General features: G+C 45.5%; 1 protein-coding gene across 11 annotated transcripts in view; it reads right to left on the bottom strand.

Moving 5' to 3' along the window:
- Window positions 1-8756, bottom strand: part of LOC147014431 (forkhead box protein P2-like) — a 715070-nt gene that overhangs the window by 261849 nt on the left and 444465 nt on the right. Inside the window, exon 1 of one of the 11 annotated variants that reach the window (XM_085852382.1) lies at window positions 700-826. The exons of the other annotated variants lie outside the window; for them this stretch is intronic. The gene's annotated coding sequence lies outside the window, so the exon portion shown is untranslated. Of the gene's footprint in view, window positions 1-699; window positions 827-8756 lie in introns of those variants that run through there. 11 annotated transcript variants of the gene reach the window in all.

The raw sequence follows: 8756 nt of genomic DNA, 5'->3' as shown, positions 1-8756 counted from the left end.
GGCAGACCTCAAGGGCTTTCCATAATTCCTGATACCCTTGCCCATACCCTTCCATAAACAGTAATAAATGTCATCCACATATGCCTTACACGATATCCTTGCTCAACTAAATCCGGGAATAAACAAACCACATAACACATAGTTAAGTTTCGCTAAAATGGATTTCAAAGCTAAAATAAAAATCAAGGGAGAGAAAGCCCAATCTTCTCTTACTTGATGACCGATTATAACAACAACCTGTCATTTACAACTATTCCAGCAAAGGAACCCATATAGAAACCTCACGACAATAAAACTAGTGAAGGATGAACACCCTAATTTTTAAAGTACAGTACCGTAAAGAGATTTTTTTTGGTATACATTATCGAGGCTCGTGAAAGGGCTAAAGCAGAATGGAAGGGAACAAGATGGAAAAGAGGAAACAGCAACAGCAGAGTAGAAGTGAAAGGGAGATCAAGGGGAGGAGAAATACACATGGGGGTGAACAAGCTGCACACAACCTGAATGAAGCACAGCAACAAGAGGAAGAGGAAAGTGGGGATGACACAGAAAAGCAACAAACCAACCAACAACCAACAAAATAAATGAGTTGAGGGAGGGGTTGGGGGTGGAAATCACAATAACATCGAAAAGGGTTAGGGGTCACTTGCAGTAGAAGAGATCATGAGTATGGATGGGTGGAAGGGGTGGAGGGTTGACCTGAGGTAGTTGTGAATGACTGCAGTGAAGCCCTGGAGGGAAGAAGTGGACTGAACAGACTGGGGAAGTTGGTTCCACAAGCAAGAGAAAAGTGGAACAAATGAGTGGATGTCAGCAGTGAGCCTGGATTTGGGAAGTTTAACAAGAACAGGGTTACTGGCAGACTGTATGCCCCCAGAAATATGGAGGTGGGGGGCTCCATAAATAGATTTATCAAAGCAGCCAATGGGAATCCTCGATTATAAGGCCGTCATCAAATTAATCACAAAAGACCAAAATATCAATTGATCTTCTACATTTCACTCAAAGCTGTTGATTTGGACACACTTCACTCACAAAAATACAGCCTGAAGCGAAAATAAACATACTTTTCATACTTTTTATGATCCACGTTCCAAATGAAATTGGTCACTATTTCGAAGCATCACTCAGAGGGCCATGTTTGGATTAAAAAAAAAAATGTATCCATATGCAGCCTGTGGCTGCTTGGCTGCATCATTTTCTGGGGATGTGGCAATTCCACTGCTGGAATGCCCCCTGATACCAGTAATCTGGTACTCATTATGCCAACTTCAGAAGGATGACAAGCTGAGTCAACCCACCTGGTGTTTATTCAATGACACAACATAGGCTTGAACTCAAGACCCTAAAATCTTAAGCCATCCACCTTCACCATTAAGCCAACACCAGGCTTACCATGTTTGAGTAACAAACTTCACCACTTGCTCCACTAAAGAGGGCAGCAATTAAAGTCAAATTTCTTTGCAAAATAACATCAAAGGCTGCCATGGTGATTGCCAGAAAACAGTGATAAAACTCCCAGGGCAGCCCATCTCAATAAGGCACTTTTCCGACTTTCCTTCTTAGGACGTACTACAAGTCACAATCGGGAAGGCTCAATTTAAAGAAACCATCCACTGGACTGATGGACCATGGCCATTTTTGTTATCCCATAAACGGTTTATCAAACAGATCAGCGTGAAACACTGTAACATAGTTAGAAACAACTGCCCAATCCTCGTACTTGGTACCACAGATATATCAATTTGTTATATCAATATCAATCAAAAAGTCAATCGACAATCTGTCTTGAAGTAGAATATGAAAGAAAAGAGCTGAACAGCATTCCCACAATAGACTTTAGCAACTGCACCCCACTTTGCACTCTCACAATAGTCACCTTGCCACTCTCACCCAAACCTAAAACACAAATTCTCTTAAGGGGCATGCTGTCACTGTCAGTCTCAAATCCCAAAATAAAATATAAAAGGGAACATTGATTGGCAAATGCAACAAATATACTATCACCTGCAAAGGCAAAGCTAAATCTAACTGTGAAACCAAGCTTCCTTATTTGCATCAGACTTGGTGGCATAAAGGTTGTAGTGTCCACCTTGAGTCTTGGAGGTCGGCAGTTCGATTCCACTGCAAGCCGAATCATACCAAAACCTTGAATAACGGTGCATGCTGTTTACTCGCTTGACACAGCATTTAAAGAATAGAGCATGTGTAAACCCCATGTGTTGGTGGATGTTAAAGATCCGACAGGTACCCTTTGACAAAGACTTATCTAAGCTTTGTCAACGGGGCACCATAGGATCTCTAATGTCCATCCACTAATCATCCAACTAATCAATGTTGACAGACAGGGACCTGTCCAAAACACTATCTGAGAGACAGCTCACTCACTTCATGATGCAATGCCCTTCTTGTGAAACAGCAATCTGACAGTTTATACTAAGGTCAAAAATCAAATCCTCAGGAGACAACTCAAAGGTAACTCTGCAGGCTACTTTCCTGTCGGACGATGTAAAAGCACACAGATGTCGAATAATATCAATCTAAATAAATATAATAGATATTTTCTTGAAATGGTTTCCGACACACACAACACCTTCGAAGACAAGTGCCATCCAGATATAATCACTGCAGTGTGTGTGTGTGTGTGTGTGTGTGTGTGTGTGTGTGTGTGTGTGTGTGTGTGTGTGTGTGTGTGTGTGTGTGTGTGTGTGTGTGTGTGAGAGAGAGAGAGAGAGAGAGAGAGAGAGAGAGAGAGAGAGAGAGAGAGAGAGAGAGAGAGAGAGAGAGAGAGAGAGAGAGAGAGAGAGAGAGAGAGAGAGAGAGAGAGAGAGAGAGAGAGAGAGAGAGAGAGAGAGAGAGAGAGAGAGAGAGAGAGAGAGAGAGAGAGAGAGAGAGAGAGAGAGAGAGAGAGAGAGAGAGAGAGAGAGAGAGAGAGAGAGAGAGAGAGAGAGAGAGAGAGAGAGAGAGAGAGAGAGAGAGAGAGAGAGAGAGAGAGAGAGAGAGAGAGAGAGAGAGAGAGAGAGAGAGAGAGAGAGAGAGAGAGAGAGAGAGAGAGAGAGAGAGAGAGAGAGAGAGAGAGAGAGAGAGAGAGAGAGAGAGAGAGAGAGAGAGAGAGAGAGAGAGAGAGAGAGAGAGAGAGAGAGAGAGAGAGAGAGAGAGAGAGAGAGAGAGAGAGAGAGAGAGAGAGAGAGAGAGAGAGAGAGAGAGAGAGAGAGAGAGAGAGAGAGAGAGAGAGAGAGAGAGAGAGAGAGAGAGAGAGAGAGAGAGAGAGAGAGAGAGAGAGAGAGAGAGAGAGAGAGAGAGAGAGAGAGAGAGAGAGAGAGAGAGAGAGAGAGAGAGAGAGAGAGAGAGAGAGAGAGAGAGAGAGAGAGAGAGAGAGAGAGAGAGAGAGAGAGAGAGAGAGAGAGAGAGAGAGAGAGAGAGAGAGAGAGAGAGAGAGAGAGAGAGAGAGAGAGAGATTTTGTGGGAGTGTGTTCCACTATATTAGTTGCAGCGGAGTTTGCAGAGAGGAAATGTTATGCTTTATGAACAACACACACACACACACACACACACACACACACACACACACACACACACCGAACATCCAAAATCAACAGGGATACAAATCCTCAGAGGACACCGTCCCCAACCGCACCTTAACATGGGATGTGTAGATTTTTACATTTTTAAACAACTAAATAAATACATATGCATGGAGTGGAGATGATAGAAAGGTTATATAAATAAATAATTTAAGGTTTTTATGTTGGTCGTGGAGATGGTAAAGTGTATATAAATAAATAATGGTTCCCAGAAGCATATGCAATCCCACTCTCTCCCATAAAATTTTTTCAATAATTGCCAAATTTGGAAACAAAATCACGTGTCCCATGACTTTTGGCCTCGATACCAACACAATTTGACTTGCCTCATTCTGAGATGTTATTGCATGAATGTACCTGATATGAAAGGAAATCCATCCAGTCATTTTCGGGTTAAGGCTTTAGATGACAGATGGATGGAAGAATGGATGGACAGACAGCACTCAAAATATAAGCCTCCAAACCATCTGACACCTGGTTTGGGGCCACAAAATGATCCAACATGGGATGTACTCCTGCGAATAGCCAAACTTAAAGGCCAAATTTAGGCAGCACACCACCCGAGCAGTTATTGTGACACACTTCCAGTCTTGCACTTATTGACATGCACAATTATTCAAACAGATGGAATACTCCAACTTATTTCCCTCCAGGGGTTCTCAAAAAATTGGATCGTTTATATGTGGGATAGTTGAAAGGAACAGATGTACTCAGGCTTAAGGAATATGAATAACTTAATAAGCACATGCCAACTAATATTCTGGACAGAGATGGCACACAATAAATAATCACAATACATAGCAAACAATGAAAAAAAAGTCTAACCTCCATAAACGCCCACACATACAACAACCACGCACACAGCAACGGGGGAGTGAATAGGAGTGGTAGTTCATCCCCAGGCTGAATGACAGGATATAGGCAAGGACAGAATATCCCAGCAGGTACAAGTGCAGAAGAGATCCAGCTTGCACATCCCAAGAGCACCAGCGAAGACCTCAAAAAGTGAAGATTCAAAGCAAATGCCGAGCTCCTGCCTTTGTCATGTCAATGTCAGGGACTGCAGGGTGCCAGCGAATGATGCGGTGCACCTGCGCATGGAGACATTCTTGGCCAATTGACGGTGCTGATCCTGGCCCAATCATTTCTGTCGCTGCCAAACAGCATGGCCCAATAGTGCGACACTTTGCTTTCTGCCCATAAGGAGCAGCCATGCTTCAGGGTTTTCCCCTCACAACTGACATGAGGGCCGGTGATTCCTCCAGCTCGAAGGACCATGGTGTCAGGTGTCAGGCAAGATTAGATGTGTGACCTGCTACAGGTATCATTGTAAACCTGTACAAATCTGTTTCATGGTCGGGTTGTCGGCGACTAAACCGTCTCCCCCACCAGGTTTTCTGGTGAGGAGGGTGTTTGGATATGGACACCCAGCAGGATTAAAAACAAAACATGTCAAAGGGCAGAGGAGCTCCTTGTGAGCCAACGGCCATCCATATCTAGTGCCCAAATGGGTCTGCGGACGTCCTCCTGCAGTTGGGTTACTTCTTATTAGGAGGTTGGTGGCAGGATTTGCACTCCGGCCACCGTAAAACGCTTCATTCCACAAAACACAAAAACGCAAAGAAATCTGAAAACCCACTCCGTGGGAGTACCTCCTGTGCAGCTTCCCTTCGCAGGGCAGCTCATTGGATGATGGGATTGGGGCAAAGCCTTCGGGACCCCCAATCTTTGATGATAGGAGGGAAACCACGGGGTAACATTCTCGGATCAGATTGCGGGAAAGTGTGTCAGAGTGGTGCTGAGGTGTCGTCCACCAGACGGCGGTCTCCTTGGGTGGGTGCCTGGAATGTCCTATCCCAAAGAGAGGATGATCACCTGTCTGTTATCAAGTGAGTTCAAGCGTTTGGACATCGGTATTGCAGCACTCTCTGAGGTTCGGAGACCGGATTGCGGCGAGATCATGGCGGGTGGTCACACCTACGATTGGTCTGGTCACTGATAGTTACCATGCCCAAGGAGTTGCTGTAGCTGTGTCCAAGAAGCTGACTCCAATGATAATTGAGGTAACACCGGTCAACGAGCATATTATGAGACTAAGGATTCGTCACTCCTTAGGTGTCATTTCCCTGGTCTCTGTTTTTGCTCCGACTGAGGCGAGTGACCTCACCGTGAAGGATGCATTCCATGCCACGCTCGAGTCTGTGGTTGATCAGTGCCCCAGACGAGATACACTTCTAGTTTTGGGGGATTTCAATGCATCGACTGGAACTGATAGGGATGGTTATGATACGTGTGTTGGTCCCCATGGGTCAGGAACTATGAACCAGAATAGCACTAAGTTCCTTGACTTTTCAAGAAGTCATGGACTTAGAGTGGCCGGTTCATGGTTTCAGCACCCACAAGCTCATCGCTGGACTTGGTATTCCAACGCTGGCGGTGTGACAAAGGAGATTGAACATGTCCTCGTTGATGGTCGCTGGAGGATGATCCAGAACTGCAGGGTCTACCAGAGTGCTCAGTTCCTCAATACTGACCACCGGCTTGTTGTAGCAACTCTGAAGTTGCACCTTAAATACAGGAGAATGGTACCATCCCAGCCTAGGCTGGATATTGGCAAGCTCAAGGATGAGAGGGTCGCTGAGGAGTTTGCGAACAAGCTGAGTGGAGATTTGAGGAGTCTGGGTGCTTTGGGAGGTCCTGAAGAGTTGTGGAGTGCCTTCAAGACCACCATCCTTGATGTTGCCGATGGATGTCATGGAACTCACCACAGGGGAAAGAAGAATTTTGTCTTTCAAGGGACACTGGATACCATTGACCAGAGTCACAGGGCCAGGCTGAATGGCAGAGCTGAGCTGTTCAGGGAGCTGAGGCGTAAAACTGTACGTGCACTGAGGGTGGACAAGGAGGCTTATGTGCGAGGAATCTGTGAGGGGAAAGAGCATCACCTGTGGTCAAGGGATTCTCGTCCCGCTTACAGGGGAATTCGCGCATTGGGTTCATCCAAGCCCATCCGTCGGTGTACTGCAGTTAGAGCAGAGAGTGGTAGGCTCTTGACAGAGGAGTCCGAAGTGAAGGCCTGCTGGGCCGGTTACTTTGAGCGGTTGTACCAGGCTGATCCACCAGCTGTTGAGTTGGATGTCAGGGGTGTTACAATCCCTGTTGCTGACCGTCCAATCATCTGTGGTCCACCTTTGCTTGTGGAAACACAGGCTGCGGTGAACCGGTTGAAATGGGGAAAAGCTCCAGGGATCTGTGGCATCCATGCTGAACTTCTCAAGGCTGGTGGAAATGCTGCACTCGTGTCGTTGCATGCAGTTCTGTGCTCTGCCTGGAACACAGGCATCATCCCAACTGACTGGAAGAGGCTCCTTGTTGTCCCTCTCTGGAAAGGGAAGGGTGATCGCCAAGACTGCAACAACTACCGAGGGGTGACGCTGCTCTCAGTGCCGGGCAAGGTCTTTGCACAGAAAATTCTTGATAGGGTTCGCCACCATCTTCTTGAGCACCAGCGTCCAGAGCAGTCAGGCTTTACACCAAAGAGGTCAACGATTGACCGTATCCTTGCTCTTCAGGTCCTCACCCAACGCAGACGAGAGTTTCGGCAGGGGCTGCTTGCAGCTGATGTCGATCTCTGTAAAGCGTTTGATTCAGTGAATCGGGATGCCCTCTGGAGGATTCTTGGTCTTTGTGGGATGCCACCAAAACTGATGGATCTGATGTTTGAACTCTACTCTGGTACTGAGAGTGCTGTGAGATGTGGTGCTGCCATCTCTGACTTATTTCCAGTTGTTACTGGAGTCTGGCAGGGGTGTGTACTGGCCCCCACACTTTTCAGCACTTGCATGGACTGGATGCAAGGGAGGATGTCGGAGAGATCAAGCTGCGGTGCATCATTTGGGAATGTCAAGATCTCTGACCTTGATTTCGCAGATGATGCAGTCATCTTTGCAGAGACTTCAGATATCCTTTTGGGGGCCCTCGAGGTGCTGAATGAGGAATCGGAGCCGCTGAGATTATGGGTTTCCTGGGTCAAAACTAAGATCGAGGCTTTCAATGACATCTTGGATGCTGCTGTCCTGTCTGTGCCTGTTTGTGGTGAGCATGTTGAAGTCGTGGGGAGATTCACTTTGCTTGGCAGTGATATTCATGACTCTGCCGGCTGTGAGTCAGAGGTCAATATATGTCTGGGTCGGGCCTGGGGAGTCATGGATTCACTGGATAATGGGGTGTGGCACTGCCGGTCTCTGCCAGGCAACAAATGCCCTTTTTTCCAGTCAAGGTTTTCTCTGCTGATTTATGTACTTTGGAACATACTCTTTCAAATAAGCTTCTGGGCCACCCAGAATTTTGCCGCAAATCCAATATGGTAGCCAAAATCCAATATGGCTGCCCCAGATATTTCAATGCACAGCAAACTTTTTTCTGGTGGATTTTACACCCCATAAATGTATTACCAACAGATAGAAACATGATGACATACTACACAAATATCATATTGGAATTGTTCTATGACGTCTCCTTGACGTTTAAATGACATCATAGTCGACCGATCGATATCAGAAATTCAATGTACTGCAAACTTTTTTCTGGTGCATTTTACACCCCATAAATGTATTACCAACAGATAGAAACATGCCACTAAACTACCAGAATAACCCTTTATTTCTATTCTGTGACATCTCCTTGACGTCAAAATGACGTCATAGCAATGCGATAGCCCCCATAATTTCATATTTTATCAAACTTTTTATTTTGAATGAATTAAAATCGGATAGAAATGTGGTATTCTAATCACGAGTCCATAAATTTTCAATGACAGCAAAATGACGTCATATTAGGTACAGCGACCGCTCCTCGCTGTGCCATACTCGATTTCAATGTTAGAGAAGTTATTTGGGATTAGTCCAACAAAATACACAAATTGAAATGTATTTCTATCCCCTCTGAATGATCCCAGATGCTTAGTTATTGTTTTAAAAAGCCACAGTTCTAAAAGCACAGAAGCTTTTCAATTCTCAGTCACTAAGGTCTATATCGCTGTCTTCACTCTCGAAGTCAGAATCAAGTCCGTAGTTATCTGAAGAACATTCTTCCATGTCATCATCAGTTTCAGAACTTTCTCCATCTCCTTCGGATTCCTTGTCACTTCCTGATTCTTCAGTTGTTTCCTTG

The sequence above is a fragment of the Eptatretus burgeri genome, chromosome 13 (genome assembly GCF_056783735.1).
Source record: "Eptatretus burgeri isolate ZD-2024b chromosome 13, Ebu_testis_v1, whole genome shotgun sequence".
Taxonomy (NCBI): Eukaryota; Metazoa; Chordata; class Myxini; order Myxiniformes; family Myxinidae; genus Eptatretus; species Eptatretus burgeri.
Note: the sequence above shows the minus strand (reverse complement) of the source record. Positions and strands in the feature narration are given on the sequence as shown.